General features: G+C 43.7%; 2 protein-coding genes across 5 annotated transcripts in view; one reads left to right on the forward strand and one right to left on the reverse strand.

Annotated features, from left to right (window-relative positions):
* The window catches only part of Nlg3 (Neuroligin 3), a 236,787-nt gene extending 232,315 nt beyond the window's left edge, over window positions 1-4,472 (reverse strand). The window contains exons 1-4 of one of the 2 annotated variants that reach the window (XM_034328690.2): window positions 4,172-4,472; window positions 3,575-3,741; window positions 997-1,523; window positions 749-900 (exon numbers count right to left, since the gene is read on the reverse strand). The gene's annotated coding sequence lies outside the window, so the exon portion shown is untranslated. Of the gene's footprint in view, window positions 1-748; window positions 901-996; window positions 1,524-3,574; window positions 3,745-4,171 lie in introns of both variants that reach the window. The other variant, XM_034328691.2, reaches the window with a different exon arrangement.
* Window positions 4,473-4,853: 381 nt separating this feature from the next.
* The window catches only part of NLG-4 (neuroligin 4), a 202,162-nt gene continuing 179,795 nt past the window's right edge, over window positions 4,854-27,220 (forward strand). For all 3 annotated transcript variants that reach the window (XM_034328689.2, XM_034328687.2, XM_034328686.2), the window contains exon 1: window positions 4,854-5,501. The gene's annotated coding sequence lies outside the window, so the exon portion shown is untranslated. The remainder of the gene's footprint in view (window positions 5,502-27,220) is intronic.

Below are 27,220 nucleotides of genomic sequence, written 5' to 3' on the forward strand. Positions count from 1 at the left end.
TTAAACTTGGATTTTCAACAAGACCACTTTTGCCAACCGAACTTCTCGGCGTTGAACATTTTTCTACTATCATAGATATTACATTTGAGATCGTACTTTCATCGAATTATATTAAAGATTCAGGCGTCTGAAAGCTTTCAACACGTACGTCAGATGATTTTTACGTATTTAGTTTACGAGAAGATTCAAGGGACATGATTTTAACGAGTTTAATTGAACTTTTACTAATCGTCGTTGAAAGAAAAACAAAATTATCGCACGAACTTAGCAACGTCAACAAGCTTTCAAGAAAATCGACACCCTCGGTTAAATCGTCGACAGAGAAAAAGGGATGCTTGTTAGAGGGCCAGGTTTTTCCTCCGCTCGTTACTGAAACTGGCTTACGTATCTGAATCATCAGCGAGCCCGCTTCCGTTTCCGTTTCGTCCCGTTCCCTCCCCGTCTCGTGCCTTGCCCACTCGTTACAGATTTCTATTTCGTCGCACGACCCGAATTGAAAAAGGTATACCCCGTATTTCATTTTATTTCCACTTCGACAACGGACACACCGACAGCCACGATTCGTGACTGCCACTCTTAAAGCTTGTTATTTCTCCTCGCTTTTCCACCTCTCTCTTTTATAACATTAGGTCTTTTTAAGAAAAGTCGCCAAGAATTTTGAACGTACATACGAATCGAGTTGTTCGGGAAGAGTTTCTCGAGATGATCTCATAGCTTCATAAATGAAAAACAAGTAATATTTACTTACCTTGTTAATCCAGATGGGTATCGTCCAAACAATCGTCTCCAGCCTTCGAAGCCACCTGCGTCTCGTTTCACTCGTCCAAAGTCCATTCTGTGTTTACCAACACTCCTCGGAGATTTCACGAAAGTGAAACTCGATTCAACAGGAACAACGACCTGGAAGAAAGCGTCGGGCAATTTCATTTGATTACATTTCACGAACACTCTTGTCGCGAAAGTTTCAACAGGGTGGCACACGGTCAACCACGTTACCTTTTCGCTCCAGTTGCAGTTGGTGGTTGATTCGTTTTGTTTCGTGGTCTAAATTGAATTTCACTCGGCGTATTCGTTCGTTTTCTTCTCGTTCTTCGAGGATCGTCGTTGTCACGAGTAAATTCAGAAAGAGGAAGAGTGGTCGAGCGCTGACAGCTGCTCTCGAAGCGAGTCACCTTCTTTCGCCACCTCTATCTCGCCATCAACGTGGTCTTGAGAGACGGTCGACAGGGTGATTCATCTTCCGAGAAGGGATTATAGCTAGCTGACTGTATGAGAGAGCTCCTTGTCTTCCTTTCGTGTCAGTTTCCTCCGCTGTTTCGTATCCTTCCTCGGTTTTCCTCTTCTTCTTACCCGTCTACGTCCGCTTGCCGATCTTACGCGCGCTAGTTTGATGGCTGCCACTTCCTTCTGCATTTCTGTCGTTAAATCAGTGTCCTTAGAAGACAGAAAGCTCGATTTTGCGCTTCCACGAGTTACTGATCGTCGCATCGGCTAATTCTCGTCGCACACCTGATCCTGCGGTACTAGAATCAACAGAAAAATTGGAATCAGCTTCGTTAGCCGTAATTTATATTCGACGCGTTTCCCCCGTTCTCTTATCCTCGGTTGCTCATTTCACCCTGGGGAACGAGTAGCAATAGAAAGCAAAGGAACCAAGAGGAAGCAATGGAAGGGACTCGTTACACTTTGCGAAGTAATTGCCGCTTATCGATCGAATAGAAATATAGATGACACATTTAGTTACGATACGACGGGTACAGGTGTTCGCAGATGGCTGAGAACTAACTAGTAAGTTCGCTCTCTCCCGGGAGAAACGTGGCTGAAGACGCCGATCGGAAGTTGAAGCTAGGTCCCACGACGTTCACAGCAGTAGAATTCCATGAGACTTGGAATCTTGGGGACGGGTTCGAAGATACTGACACTAACACGCGAGCTATTTGCCAGTTTTGCCAAGGAGAATGATCTCCTGATTGGTGTCTTAGACCGTCGAGACACTTGTTTGTATCTCTGAAAGTCTAACCGCATTACAGACGGACAGATTTGCTGCAATTTAAACTTTCAACGACGGAGAAGATTCCGATGAAGAAATAAACGCACGTCCTGTGTCCTTTCGCAGGCTGGTTGGGTGCGAAGCAGAAACTCGCTGAAAGTGGATAGGATATGCGCCCCAAATGCCGCCACAGCAGTTATAACTTTAACCGAGGCGATGGATAGAATGTGGTGTGCGCTCGTCTGTGTTTCCTTCTTTGGTATATCTTCGTTCGAGAGACGCACGCACACCCTGTTCTATATTAGAGAGATTCTTTGACTTCGAAAAAGCATGTTGCGTCTTCTTCGAACAGCCTCCTCCCTCTTTCCCTCCTCGTGCAGAAAATAGGTTGCATCGAATGGTTTTCCAAAGTACTGCGAGCGTAAGAGCCAGAGGTGGTTGTAGCTTTTTAAGGGGGGAAAACCACCATACAGGTCTCGAAATGATAGGCAACTCTGAGAATGTGTTTCTCGAAAACATTTGTGGCTAGCAGCGTGACTTTTTCCTTTAAATACCATACATAGAGAAAATCCTCTTGGGCTGGTGGAGAAGTTTTCCATCGAGGACCACTTTTCCTTACACATTTTTACTAAGAAATTCGATGTGAAAGGGAATTATCGAAGACATATTTACACTGGAATTTTATTTTCATAATCAACACGACATTTCGATCAATTACTAGAGAAGTGGGCGTTGTAGATTTACGATAATGGCTTTTGTTAGTTACCGAAGTCAATAATGCGAATTCCAAAGGGAGCGGGAAATATAGAGAAGACGGAGATGTAAGTTAATTGAAGTAGTAGTGGCTGTGAATCGCAACTTGGAAGTTTGTAAACAACGCTATAGGAGAACTTTTGATACGAGAGAGCCGCAATGCGATATCATAATTAATAAACTAAACTACATCTCCGATTCTGTTAATTATAATAATTGAATTTTCACGAAGCACCTTCGAACGTTCTAAAAGGGTTCAAATGCTTGAACCATCAAGGTTCTACTATCTTTTTCCCAGCTTGTGCTTCTAATGTTGATAAAACGCATCGCGAGCGTTAAACACAGTACCGAAGAAAAATGAAACGTTTGTAATGAGGGTTCACGTTCGGTAGGACTAGTGGCAACTTTAGACGATGTAGAAATTCGCGATAAGGAACCGCATTTAAACGAACTTCCGTTAAAAGTTTGTCAGAAGTTTCATTCATTGAAGTTTCTGGCTAATAAAAGTTTCCGCTTTAATTTCCCCGGGAACGGCTGATAATTCTTTGCATCGGAGAATGCTTTATACTTCAAATTCTCTGCAAGAGCAGTGTTTTAGAACGCTGCCCTCTGATGAGGGTCCTTGCTGTTCCTTTCAATTCGAAAAGTACCACAGTTTCCCATTTCCTGGTTTAATTATCCAAGATATTCTACCCGAAGATTTCGATCACGAGTGTTTTTCAAACTACTTTCTGATTTTTTTGTTATTTTGACCGAAAAAAACTTTAAACGAGAAGCTGCACTGATTTGATCTGCAGAAAAAATACTGAAGCGACTGTGAATTCTTATTACCTGTTGAAAGATGAAGTTTAAAGTGCATAAGGGTGCTTGCGAATCCCTAGGCAATCGACAAAATCACCAGAAAGTGTCCTTCCGTTGGTAGAACTGAATCGATAGCCACTGTCTTTTCTCGAGCGGAGTCTGCGCGACGAGGCTCGGTCAGCTTTCTCGGTGTTTTGCTACTGAAAAGGATTTTTTATTACTTTATGAATATTATAAGCTATAAATTCAAACGTAAATGTTAAAAGCACCCTATGAAATTCTTGTATTTTGCAAACTTTGATACGAATCGTTTTGAAACGGAGTCCGCGCCATTAAATGCGCCATGCGGCCGGACGCTATAAGTAGTATAGTGCATTACAGTTATAATATCTCGCGTCTTTCTTAATTTCAATACAATTATAATGAATTTAAGCATCTATAATTATAATCACTTCAAAATATAGGTACTCTATAATGTTCACTTTCATGAAACATAAAAATGTGGTTTTTTTAAAAATTGAAAGGATTAAACGGAAAATTTATTCATCCGTTCATTTAAACGCGACCCGTTTATTCTTTTTTCAGAAACGCATCACGTTTAGCGAAAAAGGGTGCAGTGCAACTTACCAGAACAGTTCTCCGAACCGTAAACAATAATCCGTAACAGCAAGGCTCGAAACACCGTCAGTAAAACCGTGAGTAAATCTTCGGAGGTTAGGAATTACCATCGATGATGCTTGATGACGCCGATCCTCTCGTATTTCGAGGGGCCTGGTAATTTCGCGATATTTGAATCGCGTTTTTCGTATAGGAAAAGAACTGTTTGTAGATATTTTAACACCTTTATTTTGCGGGCACGTGTATGCAACGCGTGGAAACAAAACGAAGTAAGTAACGCAATAACGAGCGTAATGGCGATAAAAAAACGAACGCAACCGCCTTCAGAACGATTCGGCATCGGATCGTTTACCGCACGCCGATTGGCTCCCGGCTAGGGACTTGGTGTAGCTAACAAATAAAAAATGGTAACTTGCCGTTCGACCAATCCGAACGGTCCGTTCGATCCAAAATCCGGTACAATGAGAAAAGCATTATTAAAAGCCGATCCCCTTGGTACAATCTGAAACACGTAGAACGAGCGGGGCAAGGCAGGTCGAAAGAGCCCGCTGGAAGTGTTGGTCGATGTCCGGTCGGTAGGTTAAATTCGCAAAATCGACCGTGGCGCGCTTCGAGACGCTGAGTTTATCATGGTGGCGCTGGAGTCGCGATGCGCGAAAGCTCGCGGACCTTCTCATTCCCGTGCCGTAGTTCGTCTCGCGAGCTTCGACGCGACGTTACGTGTTGTCGGTCCCGTTACGTGCCACTCCGTTTCGATTAACCGTGTCCCCTCCTATCCAGTGTGCCAGTGTTGTGCTCCTTCTTCGTCGTGTTTATCGTTTTCAATCGTACTCGAACGTTCTCGCGTTCAGGTGTCGTGTAAACACTTGGCACCGTCGATAACCAGTGACCGCGTGACGCCGGACGGAAATCGAACAAAATGACGTTTCATCCGGTCGAGACTCGTTCTTCCGGGTCATCGTTCGATCGAACGATCATCCTGATCACGATCGAACTACAATCAGTGAATTAATAAGTAAACGACAACGTGACACGCTGTATCTCTTTCTCCGAACCACCCCCCGCACCTCTTCGCGAGACAGGAAAGCTGTCGGTTCGGTGTTTGTACAACAGTGTCGTGTGATCGTTTGTGTACACGCAACGAGCAAAGCTTTCATCGAGGACTAAAAGATGCTTGGGGTGAAAGAGAGAAGAGTCTTGTACTTTGAAAATACTGAACCGATTTGGTTAGTGAATTTCGTCGATCGCGCGGTTCGTGTGAACGGTCCTTCGTGTGATTGTGCGATGGAGGCGATGGAGTACAGTGCAACGTTCACGGATCTACGACCGTACGATTAGGGTGAGTCAAAATAAAATAATTTATCTTCTTCTTATGCGTTTTCTTCTTGCGGATTAATTAGCAGAAACGCCCGGCCGGTGTAGGCGTTTAGGTTATGCGAATCGAGGCGTAAGAAGATTCTTTTCTTCCATTTTGTTTTGAACTGATCGCGCCGCGCCATTGAGCTTGAACGCGACTCAGATAGGTGACAGTGATGGATTCCACCTTTGAGATTCGTTCGCGTTGAAATTACGACGCGTTTGAGAGATTCTGATTTTAGTATTATTTAAGATGTACACACGAAGTAAACTTGCGTACTTATCTCTAATGTTAGTCGTAAAATACTCCTTTTTTTTAGAATGTGAATAACAAAATGTAAGATTCTGAAATTGTTAATCATAGTAGAATGAAGCAAATTATTTACAAACAGCACATGTTGTGGTTATACTCTCAAACGTGTTAATAATTCACCAACGCTGTTGCCTGAAATTTCTTGTGTCCGATATTTACTCGTCGCAACGTTATAAATTGTTCCATCTCCCATTTCAAAATTTCATCTCTCCTCTTTGCGAGCTATCCTAGCGAGAAATAAATTTAACGCCGTTCCACCGCGACACCCTGTTTATTTATCACAACGTTACACGACATTTAAGCTCAGCCAAGAAACGCGAATATTCGCGGCTCGTCTTTAGTAAAACGTATCGATTCGAGCCGCTTGTGTAAATGGGTTCTTCGTAAGCGGCTCGACTGCACGCGACACAATGTATTAGCTCAGCTTCCATCAATAATTTGCATAAACCACCGACGAAATTTACGCGTCAGGCGGTGGCGCGATGTTCCGCGCGAACTTGAAAGTGGATTACTGCTTATGGCCAGGCGAGGTCGATTTATGCGGCCATTACACGCCTGTAAGGTCTTAATTACTCGCGCCAGAACCTTTTCGATGTTGCTATCCTGTTTGGTCATGTAAGGATACAGGAAGCCGATAGGGGGTCGTTAGATATTTTGCTCCGATTTTCATCCCTCCACTGTCGATCACAAAAAAAAAGTAAAATGAGTTTGTAACGTTAAAGTATTCGATCAGGAATTTATATTAAAGTGGAAACAAGGGGTAGAATCATTATCGGAAAACGCGTAGAACGAAGGAAAATCTGAAAAATATCAAACGGTACAGGACTGTCAAGGATCTCTCGAATTTATTGCAAAAAGCGTTTCTTTCGAAGTATATCCAGATTCGATACGCGTTCTTCTTATTTCGAAATTTAGCCGGATACTTGCATGCGATCGAGGAATAAGATACGAACGCGATATCGACATACTTGAAGAACATTTTTCATGTTAGGAAATATTTGCGTGTTTGGCACTGATGGACGTTCGACTTTCACGGAATAAAATATCTGTTGGGTCGTTTTCCAACATTCGCTAGCAGCCAATGTATTTCAGACACGAATTTCACTGGTTACTTTTTAAATTTCGATTCAATCGGACGGTTCACATTTTCCACTACCCTCGTTATCCGAAAAAGAAGAAACGGAATAATATTTCACGTACAGACGAACTTTATGTGTTTACGCTTCCAATGATTGGAAGAGTGCGTGCACTCTAGATTTCTAATGGAAAAAGGATTTTCTGCTGCAAGGATCAATAAAATAGATAGGGAAAGACATAGGATAGAAAGGGGTTGGTGGTTGCCTTCTAATATACAAATTGAACGACACCCTCTGTATTTCTGATTGGATTTTTCGTTACTTTCCCTTTCGTCACACTTAACCTTTTAAAGTTTCCGATATGGCTCTTAAAAATAGCTTAAAATTACGAGCACAGTTTCGCGATGCTGCAATAATAAAAAGTTACCGCTCTTATAAAGTTCACTGTTACCGTAGAAAGTATCCCAACTATTTAATCATAAATGAAAATTTACGAGCAAATCAACGATCGTGTAGCACGCAAGCCAAGACCGATAAATATCAAAACGCAGAAGGTACATTTAGAGAAATGTTCGAAAATTGATGCAGATTCAATTCGCGTTGTTTCGTTCGAAAATACGCCAAGTCAGACGGTTCCTACCACCGGAAGGGGATGATCCGAGTAGAATCTTATCTACGAGTATCGTCTCGAAGACCAAACACACACCGGAAGAGTGGTAGGGACGTCAAGCTGGCCAAAACGTAGGGCAAACATCCTTCTAGTGATATCCGGGTGAATATCCCCGTTGGCGTATCCCAGCCGTTCGTTTCTCGGCTATCAGAGCTGGGGATATTGATACAGACGCAATATCCTCTCGCTGCGTGTTCGAGCGAAACGTTAAGTCTGCCGTGTCGACGAGTTTGGTATTAGAACAAATAAAAGTGACGCGAAATGAATATCGCGAGCCAGTTGCCAACGAAATGATCGACTTATATCACTAGAAACGAATAGCTGCGTTAGAAACTCGTGCGAGTCTCGAAAAAGCCAACCTCTTCGGTTCATCGTTGAGTCAGTCAGAATGCATTTCATCGAAACTTGCGGCTTTTCAGCCGACTACCCCGACGGTAGATTCCTATTTATTCGTCGACGAGATCTCGGAGAATTCGATTTGCAATCGGCTACCGGTAAACTGATTCCTCGTGAAGTTGATCGGGAAGAACGGAGTCCTGTAGAACGTTTACGTGAAAGTTAGAACGAAGTTGGTGCTTTTCGTACGCCATCGGGACGAAATCTTTTGAGGCGTCGCGTCGTCGCGAAATTTTGGACTTTGGGATATTAAATTCCGTGTGACTAACGGGCTACGATGGAATTCACGATTCGATCGGGTACGAATCGAAACTCGACCGGACTTCTTGTTCCCTCCCGACTCTTCGAATCGATTAAACTATTCTCTCCTGAATGGGGAATTGATTGGCGAAGATGGGTTGAAGCGATCGAACATCCTTCGAGTTTACTTAGCAAAATGTCAATTAATTTTTCTGGCGAGAATTCATTTTCCCGGTTCTCCTATTTGTTCCACATACCAGAGAAAAATGTATACCGTCACGGGGCAATAAATTCGGTCCCTTAAATCGAACGATCGTTCAAATTGCTCTGCATCCTCGCTTCAACTTCCGCCACTCACGTTTCCGGCGAAAGAACGTCTTCCATCGGTGCTTCGACAGACATTGAAATCTCCCCTTCCTCGTCCCGCCTGTTTTCGAAGGTTTAACGTATACCAGGGAATATTGCACCACTTTTCCACGGGATACTCGCCATAGGAAAGGTAATACGGATTCGAGGCACGTAATCCATGCTCCGCCGTGTGTCGCGGAAGATAAATCAGCCGTTTCCCTTCTCTATACGCGGACAGAAGAAATTTTCTTCGATCGTTGAAGTCGCCGGCCCATTGGCTGCCAATCGCGCGAACCTTTCCAATAAAATCCGATTTTTATTCACTCATTTCCATAGAAATTGTTACGTCAAACATTTAGCCGCGATCTGTCGCGTAGAACAGTCTGTTTCTTACAAATTCAATTCAATTCATATGAAACAACAGCGATCCGGTGTTTAGAGCATCGTTGTTCGTTTAACTAAACGCGATAGCGTCGGTGCTGTTGCACGAATAGCCGAGCAAAGAATAGAATTGGTAATTTTTCAACTTTTGTGGCTGTGAGCGGGTCGGAATGAAAGTTTTACGAGCTCACCGTTTGATTCCATGGGCGCGTTACAATTTTCGACGCGTTTTACCGTGTCCTCTCGCTCTCATTTTAATTTTCACCGTTTCCTGTTTCTAACCGAACGCTCGCAACCCCTCGTCGAGGGTGCCATGCGAAAAATTATTTTTACCGTTTCCAACGGTCGTAACTCGTAACTAACGAGTTAGCCGAAGATCGTTCCAGCGATTTCGACCTGTTCTTTTGATCGTTTCAGATAATAGATAACGATGCCGTGGAACGGACGCAAAATATTTTCCATGTTTTCGTGAAATAGACATTTTATTCCTTTTCGTTTTCGAACGTAGAAACCCTTCTGTAAATCGTCCGCCAACCATTTATGGAATTCCCTACTGATTAAACTCGTTCATTCACGACAAGCTACAACAATTAGAAATTCATTTGCCCTCGAATCGAGGTCATAAAGATATCGAATACGATTCCCAATTTTCGACCAGCAATTATAAAGAGGAGAACCCGAACGCGTATCGTGGCGCGAACATTTTGCCAACTTCGATCAGCCAGAAATCGGCGAGGCTCTCAGCGATCGCGTCCGCGATATGTCGCTTAAACGGCGATCCCGAAGTTAGAACGGTAAAACGAAACATTTTTCAACGGGTCGAAAGAGCCAGGGAGAAATAAAGAATCCCTGCGCCATGTCGTTTCGTGCATTTCGCGTTTGGCCGGATTCCATGCTGGCCAACGACGCTTTGAACTCGCGCAGAAATATTGCGTAGCCGTTCGGGATCGAATTAAATCACGGAATCGCGACACGCTTCTTCATTTTTACGATGAATAGGTTTTTCCAAGTTACCGGGAAAAATTGCACCTTGTTCGTTGGAGAATCGCGGAATGAATTTCGATAGCGATTTTGAAGGTTCCGCCAAGGAATATTCTCGCGATTCAAGTCGTCGTTCGTGATGGTCCAATGGGCAAGCTTCGATCCTTTTCACGAGCGCAAACTTTCGCAGAGAGGATCGTAGCAAAGTCCTCGTACAGTTTTCGAAGCCGCGACCAAATAAGCTTTCGAGTGGTCCGCCAACTTTTTCTATAAATCAACGGACGTCTCCGACGGAGACGCGGCTGCAACCGGATGGACCATTTAACCTGGTGCATCTGCGGCGAGCTTGCGGTTCCAGACGCTTCACAAATTTTCCATTGAAACGTATCGAGTTTTGTGAAGTCTCGTTCGTCTTCTGTTAGCTGGGAAACAGAGAAGGCACGATTCTACTCGTCCGTTTGGTCTTATCGTGAAAGCTTTTGAAGATTGATAAATATTGAGCATTGCTGAGAGGTCAAAGGTTTTCATAAACCTCTCGATCCAATAATATCAGTTTCGTCTGGTGTCTTTGAGAGTTTACCGCTTGACCTCTTCAGGAATATCGATGCGTCAGCTTCTCAAACTGTTTGACAAAATTCCGATAAGTGTTACTAATTTGTTCTCGAAAAGTCAATTTATTCTTCCCATCTCACTCGAATTCAATTACTTCGGACACGAGCCATCGTAACCTACCACGAAGGAATAAATGTCCAAGTCTACGTGTGTGTAGCATTCAGTTTCCGACAAACTAGAATTTTCCAAAACGAATTTCTCTTAGACTCTGCTAGATATTTCGCGTCGGTTTCCCAGTTTATTGTTCCGTGTCGTTCACGACGAAGCAGAGGGTTTTGCTGCTTTTTCCGCAACGGACGATATCGGCCAATCTCGTTGGTTCTCCTTGGAAGGGGCGCAATCATTGTCCGTGGCGTAACTCGATTCCCGCCGGCTTCGCGAGGACGATTGGCTTCTGCTAGAAATCGAGTCCACGTGGCCCCCTTAATATCCTCGAGTGTTAGGATCTTAAGGGAAGATCAATAGGGTTGAGCCGTTTCGATGGCCGCCGGCATCCGATATTCCGGCAAAAACACCGCACAAGACAATCAGGCTTAACTGGATCTTTTAGCTCGATAAGAAATCCTTGCGGCCGCTGTGAGATCGTGGTATCGGTAAATCTTAATCTGCCGATATTTCGCTATTTCTAGTCTTGGCCTCGTCCATTGAAAGAAACACAGGGAGTCTCGGTCTCAGATTTATATATTCGGAGGGTTATTAGCCGTTTTTATTACCGTTGAAATACGCGGTGAAATTTACCATGGGGGTTGTCGCATATCAAATGGCCGGTTTCGAATCATCCACCGAGGGATGATGAACGGTTTAGGGGTGAAAGTAGACGCGGTACGTGATCGAAGGCGAAAAATCAGCGCGAACGATTCCGAATGCCTTTGACAAGAAAAGTCGTCGAAATTGGTCTCTCAGGCGGTATCGATCGACCTAACCCCCCAGACTCCTTTCGCTTTTGGCAAGTGATCCGAGAAGTAAATTGCCTTAAATGGGCAATAACGTTCTCCGTCGGTGATGAGACCAAGATACGGCTGTTGCACCGGTTGTGCATTACCTACGGTGTACAACTTCCACTACCAGCATCAGCAACGATGCGTATACGAATTTCCCACCCGGTGATAATGCACCGTGTCTTCAAAGGATCGCCTCAATTTCAGGAGCATAATATTGAAACTGATGTTTCTCGTTACCAATATCCTTTGCTCTATTCTGCCAGACCGTTCTCTTAACCAAATTATTCTACTTGTCATAGGGATGAAATTCATGTACTGTGGTATTACGATACGCTTATGAGTTCACGGTTCCATTTTCCCTAAGATTACATAGATCTTCAGCTCGTAAGCGATTCGATGACGCGTTTGTGCCCCATGTGCAGAGGAACGAGAGCACACGGGCCATCTGGAACACGCTGATGAGTTCTTCGTTGTGCAATAACACGTTCCACGGCCCCACATCCCTATCCTCCCTCGAGCTTCCTCTTGTTCCTCTTCCTGCCACGACCGCGAAATGTCTGCTGCATATATGCAGTAATGTCCAGGAGATACTCGACATATCTGCGTGACGTCTCGAGGGTGCAGATGTCGTATCAGGGCATTAGCATCGGTCTCAGGGTAGCCCGGTGATTTTCGAGAACATCTCGGAAATGTCCTCGATATTATCTTAACGGGGCGCAGCAGCGTCGATGAATCTCGATGGGTCGCGCGTTTGCACTCCCTGTTATTGATATTTACGGGGGCGGTTTGTTTCTGCCTCGATTCCCGTCGTTTGAAATATTCATCGAGCAACGTTAATTTCTTACGGACCAGCTAATGAATCATCGCACATTTCTGGAAAAGTAGATCCCGGAAGAAAAGGCGGGACAGCGCGATAGAAAGCTCTCCTTTGAAACCGCATGTCGTGTCATCGCGCAATTTTTCCATCCTTTGTCGTCGTTGCTGGTGCTGCGAGGATTTCCGCGACAAAAGCGATAAATCCAGCGTCTGTCCGGCACGCGGAACTGACCCGTACACCCCGCGAGAACCGCGCGCACCTACACGTACGATGCTTCTCCTGGAACAGTCTCTGGGAGCGATGCACTTTACTACAATACCGTCCATCCCCGTCCATCCCACGTCCCTGGTTACGAAGGAACAGGATTCGAGCAACGTGCTCCTACCCCGTCGCGTCGGGCGATGATTGTGCGGCCGGGCCTTTGTGAACTCGACCCAAAGTTCGTGACAACGTCCTCGCGAACAAATTTCGCTGGTAAAGGGAAGACGAATTACCCTGCCGTAGGAATAGTCGCGGGAAACTGTGACTTCTTAGGATTCAAATCGTAAAGGGCGTCGTGGATCGGTGAGCGTAGAAAACCGGGATATAGATGGAAAATTATGGTAGTTAAAAATAGATACGTATTTTAATCCACCGAAGTAGATGAGTTAACCTTTCGAGGAATATTACAGCGGTGTCTGCAATTATAGGGTTATTAGGTTCTGGTTTTCTTCGCGAGAGACTGGAAAGTAGCCAAGATCCTTGCTAAATGTAATGGAATTTACAAATTTAACTCGCTTACCAATGATAATCTACCTTCAATGCAGTTTAAACAACAGTTATTCCGGTTAATCCAAGTCTAACATGAGCGTAACTCAAATCTAAGCCAATTTCACGTAAGCCGGACTTGACCCAAACTAACTTAGCTGTAACTCAAACGCAAAGCAGTTTAGCCGAGAGCAAATATGACCTGGAGCAACTTAAATCCACCGATATCGAATTCAGTTTCAAGTAAACAGTACTCGATGTCGAATTCATGAACTTAGCCCTTCGTAACTCAAATTTGACTCAACTCTCCTCGGTTTGAACTCGAGCTTTTGTTTCTTCTTCCAAATTACGAGCTTACTCCTCTTCTTCCTTTATTCCTCCTTTTCGACGGCGTGCAACGTTGAACCCTGACGCTTCGTCGCTTATTCGCCAATAGGATTAACGCTAATTGAATACAGATCGCAGGGCGTCTTGTAGATCGTTTACAGTTGCTTAACGCGGTGCACGTACTCGGATCGTGCACACGCTAGTCCATGAAACTTTGCTCGAGCGTTTCGCTCGCGTTCTAGACGATTAGAACGACTGCGTGGGCTAGGCGCGAATACTTTTGCATAATCTCCGGCGCGCCACCCACTACGCTTAGACGATCGAATATGTATGAGGGAATAACAGGGAAAATGAATTCGCCGCTGTTTACGAGGCCCACTCTGCCTTTACGATCATCTTCTCCTACGATCACGCGTGCTCGTTCGTCTCAAACTTTGCTAGAACGTTGAGATAAAAAAGGGAAAATGGTCGTTATTGTTAGTATTCGCAATGATTTATGAAGAATTCAATAACAAGAGCGCGAAATGCAAAATTTCAGACCTCGCGAACGGATAAGAAAATTCTCGTTATAAAGTGTTTTCTCCGCTTCCCCTTTTACTCCGAGTTCGAACAGATTTCTCTGAGAATCTCGACTATGCGGTGTGCATTCGGTGTGCAAAAACATCTTACGTTCACACTCGAGGGGATCAAGAGAAAGCAGAATCAGGCAAGGATAGAGTAGGTAGAGCCGTGCTCGCCGGTAATATCGTCTAGATAATTCCCTTATCAGCATTCTACCTGAAACGTCACGACGTGATGGATCGACTTCTGTCGTAAGTAACCTCGTTTGCTAGTAAACGTGCCGTCTCTCCTCTTACCTCTTACAGATACGATTTCACTGTCTTCCGAACGCTGGAAATGTTATAATAGTTGAATTAGAGCTGTAGACACACAGTGGAAAGGGTGTCGCGTGTACTGTTCACGAGTAAACGATACCAGAGTATGCGTGTTTCGTGGTCGAGACACATAGTCAAACCGTCTATTTGCCATGTGTTCTATTCGATATTCCGTCGTTGATTAATATAGAAGGCAGAATCTAGGCCAGTTCGATGTTGATGGAATATTATTGTCCGTACCTTGCGTAGTACACTGTATTTTTATAAGGTTGCCGATGCTGGCATGGATGGAAGTCAATATTGTTATGCCATAGACTCGTTTCATCGTAAAATGAAGGATTAAATGAGCTTCCCCGTATAGCGGAGCGAGGTTTTTAATAGAAGCTGCTTTCCTTATTTTTATCCGTAGAACGAGCAGCTTTCCAGGAAATTACGATTCATTTTGTAGCTTTTTCTATTTTTCATTCATGTTTATCCTCCCTGGGTGGGTGAAGTTTTTTAACATTGTTGAAGAAGAGAAGCGTTACCCAAGTCATACATGTCGAATTTGATACCCTTTTTAGCAGCATATAATACTCGAACAAATATTTGACATGGAACGTTTTTATCGGTAATCATTCACTCTGAAGAGATGAAGATACTGTTGGGCTGTTCGTGCATTTTTTAAATAACAAATTCATTCATGTAAATAAATATCCAAACAAATAATATGTTTAAAATAACATGTTTTTGAAAATTTTGCTGATGAAATTTACGAGAACTTTTATGACAGTTTGCACACGTAAAGTACGGGTCACTACCCAACATATTAATGAAGTTTTTTATTTTACGCTGGTAATACATATTTTTGTTAAATCCACAAAATATTCGTGTTTTCCATCCATGGTTTATAAGCCAAGCTTCAAAAGCTATCTTTGTCCCATCAAAGTGGATAATTGCTGATAAAAAAGATAATTTAATCTGAAACCCGCTTAAGTATTCAAGCTTTCCATCTGGAACCGGGATGGTCGATGCCTTTGTCGGGATATAAAAAACTAGGAAACGAACCTAATATTCGGCTAGGCCGGTTGGTGCAATTGAAAAAGCCCACGTACGAAAAGAAGGGAAAAAAAGACACGTTTTTAAAGAGAATTACCGTGAAAAGAAGGGTTAAAGCGGCGTCATTCAGCAGCAGTGCACGGCTGGCAGGCAGGTTTAAAAAGGCAATTCAGCCGGGGAAAGACTTCTCGGTTTTCGGTGGTTTGAACACGAAAACGCATATAATGATCCGTGAAACGAGCGGCAAACAATCTTACCGCAAACGAGCTACGGCCGGACGAAACGGTCGATGCGCGCGATTCTGGCGGTCCTCGTTTAAATTTAAATTTAAATCGTCAGGTTTCCGCCGGTAGAAGCCGACCATAATGCGAAATACGCGGTGTCACGGTGCGACCGCGATAAACGTGACGCTCGAATTGCGTCGGGACGCCAAATCGAACCTCTCGTGTCGAAAATTAGCCACGTGTACCGGTGGACAAAGATTCGACGACTTGATTCGAATACCACGTAACAGGATGAGTTTCGAGGGAAAATACAGTTTACAAAATGCAACGTTTCTATCTGCGCGTGTTGCAGCTTTAAAATATTATTTACAATATTTCAGTTACCGCGTGGCAACATTTCACTGTCGTGAAAAATGGTGCTGCATTATTGCAGTCTATCTGGAGAGCCGTGGTTTTTAACTGAATGATTGCGAAAAAATAATTTTTACCCGTTGCACGGTCGCTTTTTATCAAATTACTCTGCCATGCGTGTAACATGAAGCTCTTTCATTTTAAAACTTCATGCCAGTACGTTACTTGGTGCGTAAACGCGATGATGAAACTTTTAATTCCGTGTTAAATTAGAAATTTCGCTTTGTTCTCGCTGTTATGCTTCCAGCATTTATTACAAGCTTGCCAATCTTCGATATCGACTTATTAACCTGTCAATTATTTTTGAAACATTAAACTCTGTTATTCAAATTGCAACTAACCGATGGTTCAGTATTTTGCTGCGCCAATATTGAAACCAAAATTAAATCATATAGAAAAGCAACGAACAAGTGCAATGTTGTTCGATTGGGCTCTTTGAATGGAAACGAATCGACCGGTGAATTTTCTGACTTGGAATGATCAGAGAAGCTTAGTTGATGTGTTACACAAGATAGTCCGCCACTATTCACGTAAAGTAAAGTAAAATTAGCACGAGCTAGTGCGCGAGCTTTGCTTCAAATTTAATAGGCCGTGCAGAGAAGTCTCTGTAATTAGCTGGCTCGCTTTTTACTCCTGTTCCTCCTCTTGCCTCGTTTGCCGACGGCTCCGAAAAACCTGAGAGCAGAGCGGATGTGTAAACGATATTACGAGAGTTCACTGGCTGAGTTTCGTCGATGGCCATAGCCAGCTCGAACGGCCGTTTGATGCAAACTTTACGGAAGAGCGACTCTGCGGTCGGTTGCACGACAGCCAAGTCAGCTTCGTTTCAACGCTGATACGTTGGTATTCGTGTTCACCTCAGAATCATCAGGAGAGTTCGCGTTCTCGATCGAGTCGGCCCCCTTAATCGCCAAAGCAATGATTAGTTAGGCATAAGTCGGGTCTCGTTTACGCCACTCGTCCCTGGCTAATGTTTGCGTAATACGGACCATATAATCCTCGATAGAGCGACCAACCATTATTACTTTGATATTAGAATAATCAGCGAAAGAGAGTTTATAGAGAACTTTAGCAAATTTTAAGATAGGTGTTTGAAATTCTTGCTACTGGTAATTATTGCTTAAGAATCATTGAATCAAAGGTTCGTAACAAGCGAAACCGATGGAAACTATCCAGCCATTAAACGCAACAGTCAATCTCGTTTCAAAGCTACTACCAGCTATATCCATCCTATGGGCTACAATTTCCCTGGGACGAGCGTCCGAAATCCAGTTCAGTACGAAATTACAACTGAGGACGATTACGGAGCACCGACAACGCCTTGGGCGCTTAGTTTCCGGATTAGCCGGGCAAGCCAGTTGTAATTTAAACTCGGTACACGCTCGAACCGGCTCGTCGTGATTGTTTGTTAGCTAAAAGAGCGCGAAGTTACACCGGGCCGGGACAAAAGTGAAAACATCCCTTTCGCTGATTCCCAAGGAAGCGTGGCGCGTCGTCGACATTAGCCTGCGGATCGAATCTCAACCAGCTCATTGGAATTTACGCGACCGCCTGCCCATTGGGATCAGCGGCCAAGCTCGAATCCTAATGCTTCTACCCTGAGCTTAACCTTACGTAACAATCCCACCGGTGTACGACGATAAATCTTGGGCCGGGGGAGGAAGAAGAAGACATTAGTGGCCCCTTTGTCCTGGTAGCTTGCCGCGTACACTAGCACGGCCGCCCGTTTCCGGCCGGTTGCTCAATACCTGTACGAGTTCATATTTCCACGTCGTTCCCGGATTACCGCCGTCTAGCTTTCCCCTTTCTCAGATTAAGGAGTAAGTTCAAGTTATTTCCTTCGCTCTGTCTTCAGGATGGTTAATGTAAATAAAAACGTTTCGTTTATCAACAAAAATTGGCAAATGGAAAAGTTAGCGAGTCTCCGGAAGCCAATACTAGTAGTTCAGGTCCGCGTCTGACTAATGCTTGGTTATACTACTTGGTATCTTTAAAATCATTTATCTCGTTTATGAAGCGTTGTACGGGAAAACTTTATCATACATTTTCGATTCATTTTGAGGAGTAGAATCAGTTATATCCAAATTAGATCCCGAATTTTCATGAATTTCCTTGGATATCGTACGGTGTACTGGCGGAGGTACGATTTATCAACTTGAACGCACTTCATTTAGCCTCGGATAGGTTGTATCGAATAGAGCCTAAATCGGCGTTGCTAGTCGACTAGCAGGGAAGAGGAAACCACTAGCAGCATGATTTACACGTTTAATCGAATCGCAATTACACGTGACGGGTCCAGTCTTCATTCCCGTGAGCTCCGCCACGTTCACAGAAGCGATCGCGAAGAGTTATGTTCCTTTTACGTACTTTATCACGGGATGAAGCGGGGCTTGATCGATGCGACGTACGATTTTTTTTTTTCTTCTCAACCGGTGTCCAGCGATTGTGCGCTCGTCTAGTCGCGATCGTTCCCTTTCGCCATCGGAAATTGCGATTCTTCAGCTCGAAACCTTCTACCTGGCCCGCCACTCGAATATATATGACGCTGCTTAATAAATCCAGCAGACAGAACGGCCGCAATCTGGTCGTGGGACACGTAATCTCGCTTAACGTATGTATCCACTCGATTTTCCCGTGTTGCCTCTTGTTTTCCTTTCTCTACCATCGTATCTCTCTTCCTTTGTCGCGTGCTCGATTCAAAAGCTGGTCGTTTGATTTTTCTTTTATCATTCGTCCGTCAAATAACGTTGAATTTCGCAAGAATTTTCGATCCAGAGGAAGGGTGAAAATTAGAAACATTTTTCATCATTTTCATCCCCTCCATGGTTGGAAAACAAGATAAGCGTTCGACAAGGATCAGTTTTGCGGAGTACTTTAATCCCCTCGAATAGTTTCCGCATACCTACGCTAGAAATTCTTTGCCTTTTACCACGTTCCCCCGTGATTCGACTAGCGCGCACCCACCCCCATGGCGGGTATATTTTCCAATTAACACAGGAATTCGTAGCTGAAAACACGATTTCCCACCGCGAAGAGAATTGTTACGTTGAAAACCTGCTCGCGTTCCTCTTTTCCCGACTATCGTTTAGACTTTCGTTTGTATCGCGTTTTCGCTTTCGTTTTCTATGCACCCCTTTGTGCTTTGCCTGGCAAACATGCCTCTATTTCATCCTTTTTCCGTCTTTTCTCTCTGCGTCGTTTTTCTTCTTAGAGGCGGTCGATGCCTTTAACTGGTCGATTTTTCGTTGGCGTTGACAACTGACTGGCCAAACTGCCTCGTCGAACGACAATACGCTTGCCAGTTGCAGTGAAAAGTACAGTGATGAGAGCCAGAGTCAAGTTTCTTTCGTATTTTATCGTTGGACGTTCAGTGGAGCATAAGTCAAACAAACACTTGTTCAATTCGTTGATAACAAGCGACAATTTGCTAAGAGATTCATGGGCGCATCGACGGGGAAACGGCAAATCCTCGTTACGTATTCGTCGTAAATTTATTCAGGACTCGCGTAATTCCAGGATCAACCGGCGTGAATAATCGAGCGACCTCGGCCATGCAACGAGATCTCTTTATTAAGCGAACGTTCAAGATAACCGGTGGATTTTCTGTAAAAATTGAAACGAGGAACTTGGAACGGGCCCCGGCAAACACAGAATGGAAAATTCTCGTGTAAATTGAAACAGCGAAAGCTTCTTCCCTTGGTTGCCGCTGAAACGTGGAAAATTTCTCAGACGGTACGTTCCGAGCGTAAGAATTTTCCAGCAGAACGATTCTACTTCACTTTTTCCTGCTAATCATGCGCGATTATTCTGTTGGATGGTTTCTTTGAATATCCTGTAACATCCTTCCTTCGAAGATAATGGCTTCAGAGAGGTTTTACCTTTGCAAACAATATTTTTCACCGGGTAATAACATTGCGAGGTTAAGTCAATAATTATCCAAGCAGTATATATATATATATAATTTATTAGAACAACAGTGGAATAAGACGTAATAATATTCTGTTTCTTCGCTTGCACGTTGCAAATAATATAAACGCCAATCTCCTGCGAATATTTACTTTGCCTGTTGCATAAATCTTTTGAAATGTCGTTAGCGATTTCTTGTTTAATAAGAATTTACTTTCTCTGCGAATTATAAAGGATAGAAGTGGTGGGAGGGGGTTAAATTACCAGGAGTAGCCTTCCGTGAGGGAGCCTCGGTCTTCTTGTAATCGCGCGACGACGCCGATTATTTCGCCATAAATTACAGGACGATGCCGTAAATCGTATTAGGGCAGAGTGGTTCGCGGCTTCGGTTCACGCTCAAACGGCCAAATTGGATTTCGTTCTTAAGCCCCGAATTTCGTTAGAAGCGAGGCTGAAATTATGGACCACCCGCTGCTTCTTGCGAGCCCACGCCCATAATAAACGGCCAGGGTGAACCCTGTTCGCTGTTCGCTTTTCGCTTTTCGCTTCCCTAACCCGGCCGTGCTTTTACACGACCGGATGAAAAGCGGGTTCGTGTTCGTATTATCGAATCTTAATGCCCGGTGACGCTACCACGGACCCAGATTTTTCAATAAAATATCCTCCCTGCCCCGTTGCGCGGTTCATACATTTTAAAACTTGCGGCTTTCTATAACGCGTCGCTAAGAAACGAGATTTCGACTCGTACGCGTACCTTCTAGTAATGTGCGGGTAAAAATTTTTCAACCTTCCAAACTCTAATTAACTAATCATTTACAATAGAACGTTGAAAATGGGAAGCGAAGGGTAAGAATCGAGGGGTTAGGAATTAAAAAGGGACCGCAACGACATCGTTGAATTTAAATTTCGCTATTTTATGCCGCCACTCGCGTGGTAGTCCGCTTCATTTCCTATTTTACATCTAGCAGCACGGCTGAACCGAAAGTTCCCTCCGCTGCGCCGGCTACGTCGCCAAGGAAGCAACCCTATTCCGGATATGCATTATGGATATCCCGTTCGCGGAATACTTGAATTATGAGGCTACCCTTTCTTTTTCTTTTCTTTTTTCTCGGGAACGCTTTCGGAATCGAGGGGTTGCAAGTTGTTGGGTTACGTGGAGTAATCGTTGCTATAGTGATATGTAGTTTTTCAAATACCTATGAAGGTGCTTTGATTTGTCGCGGATGACATCGAGCAGATAGAAAAGGAGCCTCAGACGAATCATCCTTTCGGATCGTTGATTGATGATTTATAGGGGGCAGGGTGTTGGGGCAATTGAATCGACAGTGCGTAGGTCAATCATTCGATCAATCTTCCTTAAACGAGTTCCATGGTAAACTCGTTTACAGTTTCACAGCATGTTGACGCGACGATCGATGAACGGCAGCAAAGAAAGGCAGCAAACTTCTCGAGAGGACAGGAAATAAAAACGGTAGCTTCGTCATCTTCGAAGGGTGGTTCTGATTGAGTCCCCTTGCTGCTTTTTTCCATCTTCACGGAGCTAAAGCTTCATAAGGACAATTTGTTCGAAGGAAGAGTTAACTTCCGCCAAGAAGGTAAACGAACCTTTTCCACGGTGCAAGATTATACTGTTCTTAGCGAAGGATGTTCAAGCAGCCTCGCAAGAAATCCTTTTTAACGCAAGAAACACCGTTTCTAATGCCCGACATGAATCTTTTCGGTATTTGCGTTTCATTCCGTCGCGTTTCCTTCTCTAGGTTTTCCTTTGACGAAAAAAGTTAACGAGAATCGTGATTGCCGCGGGGAAATTAGTCGCAAAATGTCACCGCTTCGTTAAAACAGGCGAGCAGATTTTCATGGAATTCGTTTACGAAAACGCTGGAAAATACCGGTGCTTCCAGTGTTTCATTTTCTTTGTCCAGAAAGGACCAGTTGGACGAAATTATTTTCGAGTGTTTACTAGGATCACTGTACATTTTTAACGTGTATGTAATTAAAACGTAACACACTGGGTACGCGAATTTTCCTGAAATTCTTGAAATGAAATTGTGGTTAGATTTCTTCGATTTTTACTTGGCTTAAAAGATCCCATGGAAACAGAGAAACATCCGAACCGACTGCAATCGAGGTAATGGCTGCAATTTGACCACCGTTTGGTCTTCCCTTCGCTATTTTCCGATGTTTCAACTGACCGATTGCAAATAAACAACAGAGTTCGTTGCCTAGCCATTCGAAGATTGCAGTGATATTCAATCTCGCTGCAGCTTTTGTACGAATTCCCTATGAAAAGAAGCAGTTAAAATTCGGAAGCCCTTCTATTACTCGTCGTTCGTGCTCATTTTCCTTGATCTCTCCCTCGGAGTAACGAAAGAATTCCGAAGGGAATAGGTAAAATTTCCGGGTCAGCTGAGGAGAAACGTTGGCTGTCCGTAATCGTGGGGGAATCCGTGGAATCTAACGCGAATAGGAGCGCCTAGGCGAGAGGACACGCGATATCCGGCCAAGCATCCTCAGATTCTGTATCTCCGTGGAACGGACCCTCTCGTACGAGTAAATCGCTCGAATCTAATTTGCAATTCCTGACGCGCGACGCTCGAAGCTGATAGGACAGCTGGCTAGAATACGCGTCGATGTATTCAGGCCATTACGTGCTCGGACGAAAGTCGAGCAGACGGGGCTAAATACAGTTTTCTGCTTGTCTGTCGCGAGCCACTCGGACCGGAACCGAACACGTGGATCCTCCTTTAAATTCACCGCCCGAGAACTTTGTCCGACGAAAACTTGGAGCCCTTGGAGTTCATCTTTTATAGTCGTCGAACGCGTAATCCATCGATTGATTGAACGAACGTATAGAAAGTGTGAGGCTGAATTAGTGGAAAAAACAGAGTCGGGAGATAGAGTAAAACGGAACCGTGGATCATCGGTGAACAAGCTTACGTTTCACGTTCGCTTCCTTTGAACTTTTCCGACGGTAGGATGACGATGGTTCGCCACGTGCAGTGGGAAACTCTTTCTATAGAAACCGTAGGCGGTACCGGCATAGAATTACTTGGAAAAGTCAAAGGACGTCAACGAAGCTATTGCCAACGCAAAGAATAGCGTGTGTACTTTGAATAGATTCAGTTCACCTTCTGTAACTTCTATTTTCCACTCGAGTTATGCGAGTGTACTAAGGATGTGCGGGTACAATTACATACACTGCAATTTTTATAGAATTTAAGTTATTCAAAATAGAATATAGAATTTTAGTTTAGAATTATATCGAATTTTAATTATTCAAAAGAGACAAATTATCATTTAAAAAAAAAAAATAAAAAAAAATTATGGAGACCAAGGATTTGAACCGAGGACCTTTAGATTGCCAGTCATGTGTTTAACCACGGAGAGGATCCATGACCCGCAATCTGAAGGTCCTCGGTTCAAATCCTTGGTTCCCAACAATTTTTTTTTTTTTTTTTTTCATGATAATTTTTATGTAATAGTTATTCAAAAAGAGACAAATTATAATTACAAAAAAAAAATGTTGGGAATCAAGGATTTGAACCGTGGATCTCTAGACTGCGAGTTGTATGTGTGAGTTTGTCATACTTCCGAATGTAAGGAATAACTAACTGTAATTGTTAATATCTTTTAAACAATTAGCCGTCTACCCCCAAAACGGGGTATAGGCGTGTTCAGCTCGACGAACTCTACAAGCTGGCAAAGTTTCATTAATAAGTGAGTGTAACACTTGGGTAGTTCCCCTTGTTAGTTAAAATGGCTCGCGAAAAAAAAAGACGAGAATTCCGATTTATCGAGCAGTGAGTAGCCTCGGGTGCAATGTGCGACAAAGTTTTTTAATTATTACAGCGGAATCGTCAAGTCGTTGGTTCGAAAAGTTTTCCCGGCCGCGATCGAAGGCATCGCGTGCCTTTAATTACGTCACTTATCCGTAGTTATGACGTTCCCCGATAATTCCACCGCAAGCCGGCCGAGTGTGCCTTGAAATAAAAGAAGTCCCGGCTAATCGATGACAACGATGAAACGAGCTGAATGAAGTTTCCCGCCAATCGGGACGGGAGAAGGGTGACTCGACGATTCGATTACAGACACTTTTTTAAAAAAGTTAGCCTGCTCGAACCACCAAGAACAACGAAGAATCGATAGAAAACGTTGAAACTACTGGACTTGGCAACCTCTTTGCTCCGAACGTTGACTCTTTTTTCCACGTTCGATATACGCTGCAATATAGTTGATTTTTCTTTTTCTTTGCTTCAAGTTCTCTGACGTTTAACAGGGCTTTTTATTCACCTGTTCACTCTTCGTTGTTCTTTTTAATTATACTGCTTGGCAATACACGTCCATCGATTATTACAATCTCCGATGAGGTGTATTCTCTGGTAACACGTCTCCTTGATACTCCTGTCTTCCGGTGTACCAGAATGCGTACGAGTTCTTCGATGACGCGTGCACAACGATAGTCTAGCTACCCTGATACATTCACGAATGTCTACGTTATATCCTGTTGTCATATCACATCGCTTCTCCATGAAGGGGTATTGAATTATGAATTAAGCATGTCGCGTTAATCGACAGTTATTCGGTCGTCTTAAGCAACCCTGTTTGAAAGACTATTACAGCAGGATAGTTGACTAGGATTTACTAGAAATGTTAATTTATTCAAGGACATTCTATTTCGCGTCGCGGTCGATATTCTAATCTATTTTATTCATACCGAGAGAAAAGAATTTAATTAAAGTTTACACAGTGCTAGTATAAAAGTATCGAATAGCTGTCTATCTGGAAAGGTAGCAATTCCGCAGTAGATTCACGAAAAATTCAAGGGGAACTTTTCAATTTCCGGAACGTTGTCGGACGAAACTTCATCAAGACGAAACAATGAGTTCTCAGGACTGTATGAAAATTCAAAACTTGGCGCGAATGTAGGTGTTGAAAGAGGGTTGAGGCACGTGAATAGACGAAGGGTAGACGATGGGGGCGAGTCAGGGATCGAAAACTCGTCTGAAACTCCACGGTCTTTGAGGAAAAATTGCTTGGACGTGGCTCGAAGAGAATCAGAAAGCTTGAAAAGAATTTTCAACTCGTCCGACAACGATGATTGCGATTGTCGATTTATTTTTTTAATATGTAATTTATGAAACGACGAAGATTCTCGATTTTTTTGATAAATATGAACATTTATATTTTCTAAATAACCGATTATTACGAAGTTAAATAAAATAGCGAGTGATAGTTGCCCGTCGAGTGAAACCATTAACGTTGAACGACATAAAATGTTAACTTTTTGAATCTCCTCCTCGTAAACTGCATGCCGGCTATTCCCTAGTTGGAATTTTCTCATACTTTTGTAGATACACCATTTTCCAATCTAACTTTACCGCTCTCGCGAACGCGCATATATTTTCCCGGCATTTTTCCATGGTTTGTATCAACGATCGTTTCACCGCCTCTGTCGCTTTTCTCCTGTAGTGTCGCATTACCATTTAAAATGCCGGTACATAGTTCGATGGCATCGGCAAACTATTTAGAGTGAAGCAGAGTAAATACAACGCGGTGGCTGCTCGAATTTCCCCCGAAACAGCTGAATCACGGGGACGGTAGATCCCTTAAACCTTAAATACAATCTGTCACGCTTAACTCGGCCATAATTCATGCTAGATTCAATGAAAATCTAGAAGATATCTCATAGTTAATCCGAGTGTAGCCTGATCTAGATCCAGCCACTCGATGCACGTCTCAGACTTTGTACGTATTCAAGATATTCGATTCGGAAACCACACAGCGCTTTACCAAATCATTCCTCGTAATCCAACGAACGTACGAGAGATGCATTGAACCGTGCGATGTACTCGAGAAAGTAATACGAGTCGAATCATCATCCGTGCACGATAGAATCGTCGTGTGGCGAGATGGAAAGAGACGCGGTATCTCACGAAACCATTCGGGGGGTTCAATTTCCCAATTTCTCGGCCTGTCACTCCCCGCTGGAATATTCAACGATGGCTTCGCGATTCCATGGCAGCCCTTGCTTCCCTTCGCCACACCTTCTGCGAGCCTTTCTTTAGCCAGTCGCGACGGTTATTTAAGATTCTCGCGGGTGCGCCGTCCTCTGTTTTAAAAATCACTCTTGCCCGCTTAGTATGCCGGCTCGACCCGTGCTAGTCGACTGTGATATTACCTTACTCTCACCCTCTTCGCGTTGCTGCCAACCTCTTTTCACCCATCTTTCATCCGCCCTCATCCCACTTCTCTTTCCTCTTTTTTTTTTTTTTATTTTTTTATTCACCCCTTTTCCTCCGAGACTTCAATCGTTGTCTCGTTTGTTCCCGACGTATCTCCTCGGTTCACGCAATTTTTCGAAACGAACGGAATTACGGTTTTTAGGTAGGATGGGTCGCACGTGTTTCCGGGAGACTACGGTCGCAGTGGGAATTGATGATTTCGCGTCTTGACTCGAAACGTGCCCGATGTGTCGGAAAATTGAAACGACCGGGTGAATCACGGCGTGTGCTGATTTTCCTGCTGTGATATTGAGACGCGGGAATTGGGATCGTGTTCAAGTCGGTTAGTAAAGTGAACATCCAATTCGGAAGCACGTATCTGCGATGATGAGTGTTAATTAAGGAGAGCCGGGTAGATGTTCTAAAGTCATTTTAATTATTTCGTGAAAAGCCCTGGGGGCTTTAAGGGGAACGTTATCTTAGCGACGGGGTGGATAACTGATATCCAAAATGTAGCAAAGACGAGCTTTCGAAGGAGACGTCTTTATCGTTTCTAGTGGTTGCGATTCCATCGGGGGAATCTCCGTTAACGCCGGAACTCGAAGCGGTATCTGCTCGAGCAACCCGTAATTTCTACGCGGTCGAGTATAAAGTAATTTAGATAATGCCGGAAGTTGGCGTAACAAGGCTGGCTAGCCGACTGCCGCGCGCTGTTTACCGACCTGCCTGCTTCCGGCTGGTTATTTCCGGCGTTCCGGTGAGACTCTGACCCGTGACCGAGCAAAGACGCTGACTATACTGGAGAGAGTCACTTTATGCTTATGGAAATGTGATTTTCATTTCTCTTCTTAAAGTATCTTGAGATAGGCTTCGTTTTCAGGCCAAGTTGTTTGTCAATTTCGATCATAAAAGTGACTGTTATCTGTCACGATTAATTTCAATGATATATTGATATCCGTCTTGTCATGATAAATGGAACTGAAGGTAGACATAAAAGTTCCTGTTCATTCGAATCGTTTTCTTACTACCTTGATCCATGAATATATCACCTGACGTTTCCGCAAAAGACGTTTCACCGCGAGTCTATCTAAAATTAAACTCAACCTTGGTCCAGGCATAGATTATAACGTCACCTAAACCAAACACAGCCCTTATCTCCCCTATCGAACCTAAACCAA

The sequence above is a fragment of the Osmia lignaria genome, chromosome 1 (genome assembly GCF_051020975.1).
Source record: "Osmia lignaria lignaria isolate PbOS001 chromosome 1, iyOsmLign1, whole genome shotgun sequence".
NCBI classification, from domain to species: domain Eukaryota; kingdom Metazoa; phylum Arthropoda; class Insecta; order Hymenoptera; family Megachilidae; genus Osmia; species Osmia lignaria.